General features: G+C 29.2%; 1 protein-coding gene across 3 annotated transcripts in view; it reads left to right on the top strand.

Moving 5' to 3' along the window:
- Positions 1–5,127: 5,127 nt before the first annotated feature.
- LOC128996268 (hemicentin-2) overlaps positions 5,128–16,370 on the top strand; it is a 420,963-nt gene continuing 409,720 nt past the window's right edge. For all 3 annotated transcript variants that reach the window (XR_008491037.1, XM_054421469.1, XM_054421467.1), the window contains exon 1: positions 5,128–5,293. The gene's annotated coding sequence lies outside the window, so the exon portion shown is untranslated. The remainder of the gene's footprint in view (positions 5,294–16,370) is intronic.

Genomic DNA, 16,370 nt, shown 5'->3' with positions numbered 1-16,370 from the left:
ATTATGTGAGAGGTTAAACCTTATTAACAATTATGTGCCAAATAAATACAGATAAGGACAAAGTATTTCTACAGTTTTCTATATTTCTTAAAATTATCAGATCCCTCCTAATTTCGTCAGTTAGAGAATTTTACTTTTAAAATCCAACGGTTTTCACTTAAATGGCTGCGAAGCAATTTGTTTAATGAAAGGTCTTTGTTAGAAAAGTGCCACCTCTGGACATTTCCAACTCTTTTGAATGTCTGATTCATATGAGGGTTAAACTGAGAGAGCTTTTTATGTAAATTGTGAATACTACTTCTTTTATGTTATTGGAATGTTTTACAAAATATTTATTTGCAATTTTCGGTGGCAAATAAAAATATAAATGGGTTTCAACTATTAACGAATTAATTGTAAAAAAATATCAATTAATAATATTAAATCATAAAGTATATTTTTAAATGTGTAAGAAATAATAATAATGTGCTACGAACAAATATTGAACTGTCGGAAATAATATGGCTATGAATAAAATTAGTGTAAATTGTATTTCTTCTTAAATCTAACAATGTTATTATTTCTATAAATATTTGTGAGAAGTAGTAGTTTATATTAACAGTATTCTTATACCTAATAACTAAGCAAAAAAGCAGCGAGAATTTTTTTATGTCAGGTCATATAAATGTCATTTTAGAGCATAGGATTGGGATTGAAAAATTTAATACAGATTTATGCTTAGTACTACTGAATATAATTTACTATAAAAAAGTAAATTTTCTACTCCGAGAGTGGTTTAGTTGTTATACCCTACATATTGTTTAGATTCCCTGCTGTGGTGGAAATAAGGATCCTGTTGTGAACCTCTCTAGCACATGCTGTTAAATCTGAATACACGACCAAAAATAATATGCACGAATTGACAAAACAAATTATAATTTATATTGTTTTTTTATGTATAATGAACTCTTAACTCTTAGAATTTACAACACCAAATTTGTAAGTTTTTGATGTTGTGAAGATCTTAATTAAAGTGTGCATCGTATTATTTTCTAGTAAGTATGACAAATAATTTCCCCTAAAAACGGCTGAATTCTTAACGAGACAAGGGCATAATTACACATCTGAGGGGGGGGGAGATCTTACTTTTCAACTTTTTTAAGCCTTCAGTTCGACTGGGGACCCTCTGAACTGCCTATTTACTTGTAATAAGTTGGCAAAAAGATAATTTGCAAACTTGTCCTAAATACGAATTCACTTAGTATGTTTCTAAAACATTAACAATTTTGCAAATTCACTACCATTCTATAGAACAATAATGACCTTAGCAATTTGTGACCTTTTATCCCGAAATATGTTTATTGAACTCAAGACTCAGTACAACAAAAGTTAATAATTATTGAAAAAAGAATACGTAATATTACGTTAAAAAATTCAGTTTAAGTTCTGCTTTAAGAATAGTCCTAGTAAAATGTCTAATATTTGTTAAAAAATTTATGATACATTTTATATATGCATGTTACTCACTTAAAGCGTGTATTTTCTAAATGAAAACAAAAACATATAACCGATTTTTCTTTTATTTCAGTAGTACCAAATGACTTTTACTTTAAAAATTATTATCTACTTCTTATAAATGTAAAACGTATTTAGTCCACCAAAACGCAACAAAAACAAAAAAAAAATCAAATAGCTTTTAAGTGTCCGTTTCGTACCAAACTGTAGCAACTAAAGTTTTTCTCGTACTGTAACACATTTTTGCTTACTTTGTTAATACAGTTGTGCTTATTTTATGTATATTGCTTTTATAAATAAAAAAGTAAAGTATTTTCGGTCCAAAAATATTTCTCACTATGAAAATTGTGTCATCATAAAATATGGGATAGTCGTCAGTTGGTTGTTTACGAATATCATACATGTTAACTACGGTCAGTTAAAACAAGCTGATTGTAATAGAAACCCTTCTTATCCGGGAGAGTGATACAAGAAAAAGGGCTGAGATAATTTCACTTAGACTTTAGGAGGGATACCAAATAGGTATTCAAACGAATTAGTACTTTTATCCTATAGTAACCCTCAAAAGAGTAAACTGTTGTTTTTCCTAATAGGTTTTCAGTAAATTTCCAAAGAGGTCTGTTTCACAAACTAAATTGGTCACAATTCTTCAGTCCCAACTGAATTGATCTGTTCCGAATAATGGCTCCCTTGCGTTCTGGGACAACAAGGAAACAAAACATCGCAATAAATCAGCAACCAGACGTTCCACTAATGCCTTTTTGGTTTATTTATAACAGTATGTACCATGATTTGAGAATATAGTGGAGAATAATGATAGTGTACTGTACAATGCTACGCTGGTTTGTGGTTTTTTTAGCTGAGGTAATGATTGATAGCCAGATATAATTTAAAATAACAGTAGTCTAAATCATACCTTGTTTTGAGGTTAGTCTCACAATTATAATACATAAAAAAAGCTACTTCGTGATCTCCAAATGAAAATGAAACAGGTCTTTGATATAGGTTTTAATAGTAGAGTACTTTTTTCAAATAATGAACAATTTATAGTTTTATAGTTTTATTTCGTATGCCTATAGTCTTTCATAGATATACTATCAAAAATTTGCACAAAGATATACATAGAGTCTACTAATTCAAAGGATTTGGCAAAGTATACGTTGTATTTTTTATCATATATAATTCCGTAGAGTTAAACCCTTTATTTGATCCTCATATTCAAAAGATTTTTGAACGTAAATATTGATTCGTTATAATTGCAAACAAAAGGATATTTTTATGGCTAAACGAATATGTTCAGTTTACAAAACGCTTCCCAGTATTTACTTTTTCGGCTAAAGGTTCATTGGAGTTGTTTTAACTAGTAGCCTTTTCCGTAAAAAACTAGCATCTCATTAAAATGTTAAAAGGATATATATATATATATATATATATATATATTTATTTATTTATTTAGTCTTACGTAGAAAGGGCAATCTATCCTTATTAAATAAATACTGAATATCAAAACCAGCAAGTCGAAATTGCTTTTATAAATTCTCTTTGTTGTGAAAAGCATTGTTTTCACGTCACCTTGTGAAGTGTTGTGGCCACAGAAAACAAAAGCTAACCCAAGCCCTGCCTTTCATTCACTTAGTTGAGCGTTAGTTAATCACACTATTAAATATTTACAACATTTCACAGTATAATTAAATATTATATGCTACATTTGTGGTTAAATGTATTAGTTATTTCTTTGCCTGAAATAAAATATACATCTAATAACACTAGTAATAATATATTTACACTTATACTGTTGAATCACAAGACGGTAAATACATACGAAAGATGGTGTGTGGTGATCGATTTCGATTGGACACTCCAATCATCATCAGACCTAATAGGCGAATATATGTCTCGCTGTTAACTTTGCTTGACTTGCTTCAATAAATAGCTTCTTGATCAGCATCGTACGTGTTATAGAATTACCTGAAAAAACTAACAAACTATACGTCTAATAACACTAGTAATAAAATATTTACACTTATACTGTTTAATGACAAAACGGTAAATACATATGAAATATTTATACATATAAAGAATTATTCGCCTATGGGTCTGATGATGATTGGAGTGTTCATTCGAAATCGATCACCGCTTAAAATTTTTCATATGTATTTACCGTCTTGTGATTCAACAGTAAGTGCAAATATACTATTACTAGTGTTATAAGACGTATAATTTGTTTTTTTTTCAGGTAATTTAAAAACACGTACGATACTGATCAAGAAGTTATTTATTTCTTTATGCAATTGTTATACACTTTTAACGGAATTAAAACATTTTAAAAGATTAAACTTTTTTTATTCGTTTTATAGAAATATACTTAAACTATTATGCTACATGGTTTAATGTATAATTAATAAATGTTTTCTGTAATCTACTTAAAAAGGTACAAGAATGAACGGAAACAATACAATAGGCTACATGTGAATATGAAATACTACGGCAGCGTTCAGCGGACATATTCGCCCCCATTCAATGGTTTCCAGCACAAAATGCTGGAAGCAATTTGTCACGGAAAGCCCTTTGTTTGATAATCTGTTACCTCCAAATGTTCGTGACCCTTTTCAAATTGTTAAATCTTAACGCTATTATGATTGCAAAGGGTATGGAAAATGTATATTTTTCAATGGTAAACGTCTTTAAATTAAGTATTCCTTATATTTTTTGTATGTTTATCCTGAACAATATTATTTCTTACACAGTATATTAACTAACCGTATAATATACAAAAAAGCAACTGTAAAATCAGTTTTTGTGAACCTTAATTATTGTTAAAACAGTTTTTAATTAATTTGAAAAGAAATGCTTAGTTTTTAAGCTAATAAAACACTCTTTTTAAAGGTTTTTAATTCGCTGACGATGGTGTAATTACTAGTAATAACTCTGGGGGAAAATATAAAAATTATAAAGGTTCCTTCCTAAATATTTTGTAAGAATGAATTTTAATGTAATCTGTCCTAATAAAATGTGTAAATTCACTTAAAATGTGAGTTAACGTTAAAATCTAAAGGATACCTAACATAGAGAGGACATTAATATTATTAATAAATTCCAATCGATATATTTTTGGATGTCCAAGATTACATAAATTGTTTTCTAGTAATTTCAACCCAGTAAAATATAATAAAAGTTAACAGATAAAGTTAACGAAATAAATAAAAAAGCAAATATAATAAAGTGTTATGATCAGAAAGACTACTCATTTTACGTTAAAAAAAATATTGAAATACGTTATAAAATTGTGGATGACAATTTCTAAGAATAATTATTTGAACATCTATAACTCTACAAACGATTAAACTGCTGAGCGCATCAAACACTCTTTTGTGAAAAACGTTTTCTCCATTCTCGAAACCAAGAACAAACAAATTTACGTAAATCCAATCCGCGTATATGTTTGCCTTGCTAGTGAGGTAAATACTAAGGGACCTCTACTCAAACAAACTCTTCTATTATTCAAGCCTCTTGCCGAAAAACGAATCGATTTGAATCAGCCGCAGCGTGGACCTGCGCACAGCGACGGTGGCGCTGCATCACCACTCTAGCGGCGGGACCGCGTACTACGCGAGGATCCATTCGTGTGTGGACAGCGTCGGGTGGCGTTACTGTGCGTTCCTCCTATCGTTTTCATTTTGATTGTAGCGGTAAGTGGTGTGACGCGTTCCTTGCTCCGTTTGACACTGACAAGTGGTTTGTGAAGTGTACATTTGTGCTATTGGATACTCTGTGTGTGCTGTTATATACTGTTCAAAAGGTAGGTTGATGCTTACAAATGTCAATGGTTTTATTATAAGTAATAAATTGAATATAAATGCTATAATATTTTAGCTGCAAAATACTTAAGAGTATGTTTATTTACTTAATAAGGTATAAAGTCACAATAGTCGTTGTATGTACTACAGTATCACGTTAAAATATTGCTTATATTTTATGTTGTTGTGAAAATAAAATAAAATTTTACTCTAAAAATTTTTCAACACCCCTAAAATAAATAGAAACTGCGATGTTCAATCTGCAATTCCTCATACATGAAGAATTTTTATAGTTAAAACTCAAAATTCTTAAAATACACAATTCAGTTCAAACATATTTTATTTTTTTCATAGCTACGGTTAGTTACAAATGAATCTCTCTCTTTGCATATATTATATAAATAAATAATTTAATTTAAAACAGTAATATAATAAAAATTATCCTAGAACCATAATTTTGTTGACCCTGTTTGATCAGATTTTTGTTAATTGACAGCTTTAGCTTTACAGTAAAAAAAAAAAAACTAATCTCTAAAGCATTGTCCATTTCATAACACGGTTTGGTGTCCAATTAAATAAACTAAAGCAAAACTAACTGTCAATTATCGTAAATGACAATAAATAACTTAAAAAACTGTTCCAATAAAAAAAAACATATTTCTAACTAGGCTTAAATTGACCATACATTACAAACACATCAATTTCATAAAGATAGAATAAATAATAAGAAAACCACATTATAAAACTTTAAATTTAAAATCAGGATTGTTCAGTTATACATGGCTAAAATAATATCGAAGTAGATTTTTTTTTCTAAATACATCTAAAATGTGACAATTAAAACTAGAACGAAGAATATTTCTTACAAACTAGTAACTTTCCATTTATACTCATAGAAAAATAAAATCTTCCCTGATACAAATTATTGTCGAGGCGCGGAGGACGCGGAAGCTTAATCAAAAGCAAACAGCCGTAACGGTGTTAACAGTTGTTGTCTGTAGCGTTGATGTAAAATGCAAACAGCGTTATTATTTCCCGTCAGCTCGGGAAGACGAATGTTGTTATACCTTGCAGAGCAACGTTGGTAATGGTAATGATTATAAGACTATTAATTGCATAGTAAGAATGTGAAATGTGGACATTTACATGGATTAAAACTGTATAAAATGTACACAAAAATCAATAAGTAAGCATAATTTTTTTACATGTTTATAAGTAGTCAGCATTTGATTACATTTATAAATATAAAAATTTTAATAATAAATTAATTAATGTTAATTTAATACTCTAAAGGCGAATAAGCAAGTATATTTTTAACAACAGTACGGCATTATTATTTATAAAGTACTTGCGAAACTTATTTCCGTATCCAACCTACACTACTACTATAAGAAGTTAGAGCGCAGGACCTCGGTCCAAGAGGTCCCGGGTTCAAATCCGACCAAATCACCAATGGATTTTTATGAAGGTGAATACCCTTATGTCTAGTCTGAAGTAATGCGAAAACAAGTTCCAGGTTCGTGCCTAGCGTCCTAGGAAAAATATATAAGGCATTTAAATAACCCCCTTATATTGGGTGGTTGATGTAGTTTAACAAATCGTTTATTAAAAATCTAAATATGTATTTGACTGTTATTTTGCTAAAAGTCTGTTTACCTATATATACAAAATATATTTAGATAAAAGTAATGTGTTTTAACTTTTTTTAACATTAAAATCTTTTGTTTTTTTGTTTGATGTTAGAAATAAAGTTAAGATTGTTTTGTTAATATTTTACTTTGTTATTTCAGTAGAATCGTCTGTGATATGAAAAATATTACGGTGTGCTGACGATTACAATTTGCTTTTGGATCTCACCAAACTTTGGTAATGAAAAAGATAATCTGTTGCTTTAGTAATGCTTTAGTGTTCATAAGTTAAATGGTAAATCTGTTCTAAGACCGGATGGACCAATTTTTATGTATAAAGCTTTATAGATTACATTAAAATTCAGTGGTTCAAAATTTAGTGGCAATGCAATGGTACATTGCTACCTTACAGGATTCATATCCTTAAGATATCGCACGCTTTTGAACTCCCGAGTCTTTTACTTTATTAGACAACCAAAATGTACAGGGTGTTCAAAAGGGTGGGGACATATTTTACTAAGTGATTCCTTGGGTCAAAATAAAGAGAAAATCAAGAATAAAATTGCTTTCCTAAATCGCTTCGTTAACCAGATATCCGCCATTTTGTATTTTTGTACAAAAACATCTTTATCTTGTAATTTCTTCAACTGATCTTTATGAAACTTGGTATGTATGTTAAGGTATAAGGGATCCATGATAGTAAAGAAAATCATCTTGATTTGACTTAAAACCTTTAAAATGGCGGTCATTTTAATTTGTTTAACTTAAATTACTCAAAACTGGCTGATTTTATAAAGAAATGTTACGTATACTTTTATTTAGCATTTTTATTTGTCTATCAAACGATACCAAATTTAAAAAGATTGAAGAAGAAGTGGCTGAAACATTAAGTTTTTATATTTTTTTTTGTAAAATGGGCTAGAAAACGGCTACAAGTCACTACTAGTAAAGGCGATAGTCAGTTTTGCCCTAGTTTACAACTAAAAGTCGTAATATTTCACCTATTTCTTGTTCCATCTTCTTGAACTTGATATCCTTTGATAGGGAACTAAAAAAAAACTAAATAAAAATATTCTAAAACTTTTTTAATAAAATCTTTTATTTTTTGTCATTTAAAATGGCCACTATTTTGGGGTTTTAAGTCGAATGAAGATGATTTGCTTTCCTAACATGGGTCTCTCTACCTTAACACACATACCAAGTTTCATAAAGATCGATTAAAAAAATTCCAGAATAAAAAGTGTATGTAAACGATACAAAATGGTGGATATCTGGTTAACGAGGCGATTTTAGAACAAATGTTATTCATGATTTTCTCTTTATTTTCACCCAAGGAGTTATTACGCGATGTAGCCATTTTTTGAGACCCTGTATAACAATAATGCATTCTGGTACTTCAACATAGTAAAATGTAAAACTTTTGTAAAAAGATATATTATCTAATGTAATAGGGATTTGTACAATGTTAGACCGATCGTTCATTTGATTTTAATTTATCGTTGTAAAATAAGTGATTATTTTTACTAAAATATTCTTAAAATGGTTGAGACATTTTTCTTAATGAGTACGCTTTTTGGTAGCGTCTCGCTACGAAGTTGAAAATAACACCGCTACAGCAAACTTACACACTAAACACATTTCCTTTTGCCTGATTGGATGTTCAATATAGTATCTCATAAAATGCCATTTTTGCTAATTTAAAAATATTAATTTGGCAAGTACTTAGGATCACTCTTACAGAAAAATACAACCTTAAGTTTTTAAAATGTTAATAGTATAGTATGAGTTGTATACTTATTCCAAATTTGATCAAAATATGTCCATAAACGTTCAATGTACAACAGTTTACTTACTATCCATAAGAGTAACTTTGAAATTTTAAATGTAAGGTTTTTTCCTCCTTAGACATTAGGTGTATAATAGTGCTTCAATAAACTTTATTATTCGTTTTTAAGCTCTACATAATAGCTTGGAAAGTTATTCCAAAAATGTTTTATTTTTGAAACCCCATATGAACTCCCTAAACGCTCCCACTGTCTGATCACGCTTGTTCGCAAACTCGTTCAAGTAAATGTAAGTTTACTTTTGTACTCCAAATTTAATCAAAATCTGATCATTTTTGCTGAAACTGAACAGAGAGTTGAAACTGAACCTCTAGGGATTTGAAAACGAAATAATAAATCGGTCCCGGTTCTAAGTCTTGAGATCCACGGTAATGGTGTATTGCCTTTACGGGAAATTCCCACCGTATAACGCGATGACCTACGTTAAGTTTAACAGTTTGAACTGAACTCGTTTACTCTTACCTAACATTTGGCAGAAAATAAGTTAAGATCCTTTGAAAAAGACAAATTGTGTATGAACAAAGCAACTAATGTTGATTGCAGTTTATTGGCACTAAAACCACTATCAGCTTTGATTTTTAAACTTGAACCCCCACAAATACCAAAACGTCTTGACTTGAATATATTTAAGTCATTATTTAGTAATATTCCCTAAATACAATTAAAAAATCAATAATTCATGTCGTGTACGTCTAATTTAGTTTATATGAGATCCATAATAGCTTATCGACTAAACAAAGACAAGTTGGTTCCTAGCAGTGTTTCAAGTCCATCCACAACTAGAGACGATCATACTTTAATGGACCTTTGTCACGATACTGTCTGTATTTGGTCGTTATATTTACGGGTACACAGGATTAAGTAGAGTTTTAAAGGGTGTGATAGAGCTGCAAAAGTATTAAAACACTTTAGTTCTTGACTTTGATAGCATTAAAAAAAAAATAATTTAGATTTTATCAGGCGAATACTTAGACAATATAATTTATCTATTTTACCGTTTAAGTTGGTAAACTTTTCAAACAATTTAGGAGTTTCATCTTCAAAGTGAATTGAAATTAAAATGGTCTTTGTACACGAGTGTAATTTAATTGACCACTTTGCATGTGAATGTTTGGAGTTACACTTGAAGCAGGATTGATTCTGGGCCTAAATACTTCAATTCTTACAAAATATAAACTTCGGATGATAAAGAGACTGGAGTGTGGACGATTCCTTTACAAAAAGTTAAAACAATAACAGCTTAAATATACATTCATGAAAAAAATCTACTTTTTTCTAGACTAATTCGAATTTCCCATGCTAGTTATGTCAACTGTCAATAATTAGACGGGGACAGTTGAACAATGTTTGGATTTCCATTATTCATATGCCTAAATAGAATAATGGTCAATTAATTCCAAAACACTTGTCACTTATAGTGCTTAAAAAGTACCTTACTTTAAATATAGACGACTCAGTTTATGTATGGATTTTATCATATACAAGTTTGATCCATAAATCTTAAGAACTAATTGTCTCTAAGATATATTCTATTGGATTGAATACGCACATAAAATTAAATAATTAATAAAATAACCATTCATGTACTCTATAGGTATATTTGTTCATTTTATAAAAAAAAATATGTAAAGAAATAATAAATTTCCCTGCTTGAAAATCAATATATTTTGGATTCATTTTAGAAACTAAAAAACATTTCACGAGCTGTTCCGGTTGCTGGGAATAATATAATGATTAGTTTTAAGCTATGCTGATACAGATATGTACAATATATATATATATGGAAAAACTGGGAATAAAGCCATTAACAATTGTTTTATATACAGTAAGCTTTGAGGTAATTTAAGTTCAGCCATGCTATTGATATCCAATCATCGATGAAAAGACATAACCATGATTAAGACATCGGAGTAATAACAGTTTTCTTTGCTACCTCGATCAATTGGTTGTTATTTATTAACCACCTAATCATTGGTTTAGTTCAAACCTATTACCTTACACGACGCACGAAATATGTCTTCCTCCGAGCTTGGACAACCAAAATATTTATCCTTACTTCGTGTTAGGTATTCTTGCTATTTTATATTCTCTAATAAATTATAATCTTTATTTTACTTTAAGACCTTTTACTGCTGTTATCGTTGGAAACTTTAATTGTGCAATCAAATTATGTTTTTAGCTCTACGCCTAATGTGTAAATGGGTTTACAATAAATAAAGCTGACAATAGGTTTACAAAAAAAGGTTTACCCAATAACCTTCAAAGTACCTAGTATGTATTTTAAACATTACATGTAAGCTTAAAAAAAAAAAACTTGATTAGCAATATGTTTTGTCTCAAGTGAACACATGGTATATATATTTACGTATGTTTTTTTTTTTCAAAAGTGGTTTAAGTTACCGTCAACAAAAATATATATATAATTTGTAAAACCTAATCAAGAATAATAATTATTATTAAACAGTATGTATTGTTTGTATATCTTAGTAAGGCGATAGTTTCATTACACCTACTTACAGTGAAAGTAAATTTTTACGTCCAATCTTGGAAAATAATTCAAATTTAAATGTATACAAATTGTATTAATTTATTAGTTTTGTATTTTTATATGAAATATTTAAGCATTTTTCCGCATTTAATAATTTTTAATGTGACTTTAAATGAGGACGGTTGACGTCAGATAAAAAAACCACAACAAAGAACTCGGAACTATAAAACATTGAAGGCTACATTTCCACCCTAAGCCAAATGTTGAAAGGGAAAAGTTTTCCTCCTCATCCCGTCACTGTTAGTTAACCTCAATGTGGTTATCCTCTTTCACATAAAATTAACAGCTTATACTGAAGAGCTCTTCAATTTATATGTAACTGCTCTCCTAATTAATATTATACAATTTCATTAATGACAGGGTTAAGAATCTGTTAATATTAAAAACCACTACAAGTACTTTGGTATTTTTTCAAAGATATTTTACCACGCCATGCATTTAAAATAGTTTACGGTGTTTAAAAATAAAAAGGTAAGACAATTTGTTATACATCTGATATTCTTTTATTTATACAAGCCTCAATTATAAAAAACATACATATAGGGTGTCTTGCAACCACAGGAAGAAATTTCGTCACGTTATATTTAGCATGTCAATACAGTCCTTTTGTAAAACTAACGATCTTTGTATGATTTGGCATCGAATATATGAGGTTTTATTTAAATTTTGCACTAATATAGTGGTCAATACGATAACCAAGATAAACGTCGCTGCAGAATTTTAACGTTATAGCTCAAACGGTCATGAAGTAATGAATGTAAAAAAATAAATAAAAACAGGTTGAGACGGATAGACCGAAAGGGAATAATATAGAACACATTTTATATTACATTTTTGATTCTTTTGACTTGCCGAAAAATGTGACAAATTTTGTTCACATTGATGCAAGAAACCCTGTACATGTTTTTACATGTCTTAATTAAAAAATACTGCAATCAATCTTCTCCTAGTAATATTTTCATCACAGTGGTATTATTTGACACCATTTAATAGTATATTGAATCTGCAACGTGACCCGAATGATGAAGTAGAGTAAGGACCATTTCAATATCCAGGAAATGTCCCGGCATCGGCTTATTGTATTGCCATGAAAATAGGGGCACCCTAGATTCAGCTATGACTAGACTACCCTTATGAATTTTCTTTTAACCTTGAAATCCTTTGTCCTTTCAACATAAAAAATATGTTTAAATGTTAAAAGGTTATTTATGTATTTACATGATAAACATCAATTTTAAATGTATACATAAATAGTTAACAAGCTACATGATAATATGGAAATAAAGAAATACAACGGAAAACGCTATTATTTATGCAATTTTTAGGTTAACCTTCTTAGGTAAACGTTTTTAAATATTCCTATATTGTGTTCGAATTTTTTACGTTAGGAGTACATGGTAAAAAAATAACAAATCTTTAACTAATAAAACAATAAATTTATTTGAAATTCACTTTGTGAATCTCAGATTTTCCTAATACATTTCAAAAAAAGGATGTACAATTTTTCTTCTTCTTATTGTATTATTTGTTTTTCACAACTTTAAACAACTTGAAATAAAAAATTCCAAATTAAGATCATAAATTATTTTGAGATATATTGCTGCGTAGACAATAAACACTTCTAATAACATTTTTCGCAAGTGAGTAGAAATCATCAATTATAGAAAAGAAATATTTTTTTTTTACTTTTTACGAAATTTCACTAAAATGAGAAGAGACGCCGTTTTGTATATCTCAAAGAAACAAAGCTAAGCAATAATATGTTCTGAGGGAAAAATCTACTTAACTCAAGTAACGGGTGGGGTCTAGGAATTCTATTAGTAAGGGGAGTTCTTGAGGCGAGTTAAGGGTGTTGCTAGGGGTTGTTATTGGACTACCGCAAGTACTAAATGATGTTAGAGTAGGGGAGTTAGGTGTGCATAATATACCGTACATTAACAGTTTCTCTACGTGTTATTATGTGTTAATACTATCAGATATTTATGTAATAAATGTATAGGATGGTATTCGTGTTCGGTATATGGCGAACAAAAAATTATTAACGAAATACAATTTTAAGTAATTAAATTTATTTGTGTTTAATGGTTGAAAATTTTTGAAGTCATCCTGACTTTGCCATTGTGCAGTTGCTATCTAGAAGAAATGTAAAACTATAACCTATGACATCCAGGGTATTAAACTCGTATTTAACAGTTTGAATTTTTTGTAATGTTGTAATTATTTGAAACCACTTAATACTTTTGAGTTTAATGAATTTTTACAAAATATTTTTGCCAAGCGTGATTTTAATAAGATTACTTAGACGTTGGCGGTCATAAACAGCTACTGAAGAGGTATTTATTATCTAAAAATATTTTTTTCAAAGTCCTAAGTAATTGTGTTTAAATTTCTAGGTCACTGTTAGATTATATATTGTCGTTTTAGTTTTGTAATTGTTTAGTAAATTAAATCGTCCTGGCTCCAAGGACTCTAAAGGACAAATAACAATTAATTAATGGTTTTTGTTGTTTTTAAATGCATTTTAACATGTTTAATATAGTAAACTCGATAAAATATGAAAGTGAAAATGGAAGATTTGACTTCTACACTACAGGAACCAGTTTTGCGGTATAATGTAATTATATTTCAAGGAAATGCAATGGTTTTTATGTGAAATTTATGTGGACTACTTTCAAGTGTTTATTAGTTTTAAGGAACTTTCTTGTATGGATGAAGCTTTTAACGTAGGTGGCACGGAAAGCCCTAGACTCTGGACCGAATAATTTTCTTATTTTGATGTCTCCAGAGGCCAAAAATACTAATTGTTCAAATTGTTTTTTATGCGAATATATTCCCGCAAACATGGTAACTCATGAAGTTTTTGTCCGATTTTGACGAAATGTAGCATGTGTTCAGTTTATTTAGCTTAAGTGAGATTAAATAGTAAAATTTTATTGGGTGTTAATGTTAATGGGGTCTTAATAATTTTCAAGCAAATTTAAATTTCTTTAGACTGTGGGTTTGTTGTGGTAAAAATATTAAGTGTTGGATTATCAGTATTAACTAAAACAAAAAAATCACCATACCAACTATGTCAGTGATCACAATTTACAACCACTTAAACATGTAAAGTTATGACAAAATAGTATAGGTATAACTTCACGCAACAGATACAACTAAGTGAATATGACGTGTATGACAAGTTTATCAGCTGTATCACCCACCCCTACCTCCCTCTTCGCCACATATACTCCATCCCCACCCACTATATTCCTCCCCCACCACCCACTAGCTAGTTATGCCTCCTGCCGTTTATTTACGCTACAAAGAACCCCTGATTCCTTCATGCTTGGGTGACTTTGTGCATGTTCTGATTGGAGCCTACTTGATTCCAGCTACCTAATGAATCTTTCATGACATGTCAGTAAATTACTTCTTCGTTCATTGGAGATTCCATGTATATCTCAGTTTTATAATTTTATACATATATTTTTTATTGAAATATTTAATCAAATTGTTTTACCTGACAATCAAGTTGTAGTTTAGGAAATATTGTCAATAGTTAAAAATATGATATAATATTATGCTATAATCACCTCGTCAAGTAATCCAAATTTTGTTGATATGAGGTTAAAAACTTACATGTTTCACCGTTATTACGACATAGTCAGGGTACAAATGACATAAACGAAATTACTGTCACACATACATTATAAATAAATAACATGAACCAACGTTTAGATAGTTTAATAATGAATATAGAATTTAATAGTTTAACAATATTTGGCATACAACCTATATATTTTCATTCATGGTATGGTAAAACAAATAATCCGTATAGTTTGTTAATAATTTTTAAGCAATTCTTATAAATGTTGAAGTAAATCTTATAAGTTTTATTTTTGTCTATTACTTAACGAAAAAAATTAAACCCATAACGACTTTGTAAAAACGAGTTTATTCTAATTTAATGATAGTAAATTGGACGATCAAATGAGTACTGTAGAAGATAAAATATATTAGGTTAAGCAGGGTTCAAAAACCTTTAATGAATAACATTAACAACATTTTTATTTACAAATAATAATTGCATTTTTAAAACGTGTAAAGGTATAAAGGTGTTATCATCCAATTTAAGAACACTATTTATATTGGTGTATGTAGAAGCAATGTATGGATAGAACTAAACCAATACATAATTATACTGATACATAATTATATTCAAAATGTATATACTCTCAAGGAATAACCATTTCACAGCAACAAAATGTATTAAGCCTAACTTAAAACCAATTGCTGGTTTGCATATGCAAATAATACAACATATTTTAAAATGATAATAATAAAAATAAATTACTAAACAAAATTGGATAATAACTACCATTAAAAGATTAAACGAATTTTAGCCCGTAATTTACAGTGATATTTTCAATGCTGGTTCTGTGGAATGTGGTAGCGTTTCCAAGGTGACGCAAATGCTTTTAGTAAACAAATATAAAGTAGAGGGATTCAGAGGGGTGATCCCCTTATAGAGGGTGAGGTTTTTCCGTAAAACTCCAATAACATACTTTGAAATATGTTACTTTTTAAGCTTTGGCAACAGTGTCGAACAAAGAATAATATTACATAATATTAAATATCTTCTTCATAAAAGCTATCAGTGGACACGTTTTCTTGTTGCTACTTCTTGTTACTGAATATGTTTAAACCTTATATTTAACAAATATTTTTGGAAGTTATTGTTTAAGGAGTACTACACAATACCGAAGTTTATTTTGTAGTAAAATTACTAAAGAATGTAAATAATCTAATTACTATTTTAAACATAATATTCATTTCGATATGTTTCAACAGTTTAAATGCCAGTTTGTTTAAGTCCTGTAGTACTTATAACTTTCGTCGAATTATACCAAAAAGAAATATAGAAAAATTATAGAGAAATAAAAAAAAGATATTGAGAAATAATTTTGCAACATATCAAAAAAATACTAAACATATAACGGATTTTTAAAAATGTGTTTTGTTGAAACTAACAACAATAATTAATTGCCATAAGAATACTGAAGAAAGGAGTGTATTT

The sequence above is a fragment of the Macrosteles quadrilineatus genome, unplaced genomic scaffold (genome assembly GCF_028750875.1).
Source record: "Macrosteles quadrilineatus isolate MER2022 unplaced genomic scaffold, UCM_ALF_1.0 Scaffold_6__1_contigs__length_79288215, whole genome shotgun sequence".
Lineage (NCBI taxonomy): Eukaryota > Metazoa > Arthropoda > Insecta > Hemiptera > Cicadellidae > Macrosteles > Macrosteles quadrilineatus.
This window is presented reverse-complemented; position numbering and strand designations above follow the sequence as displayed.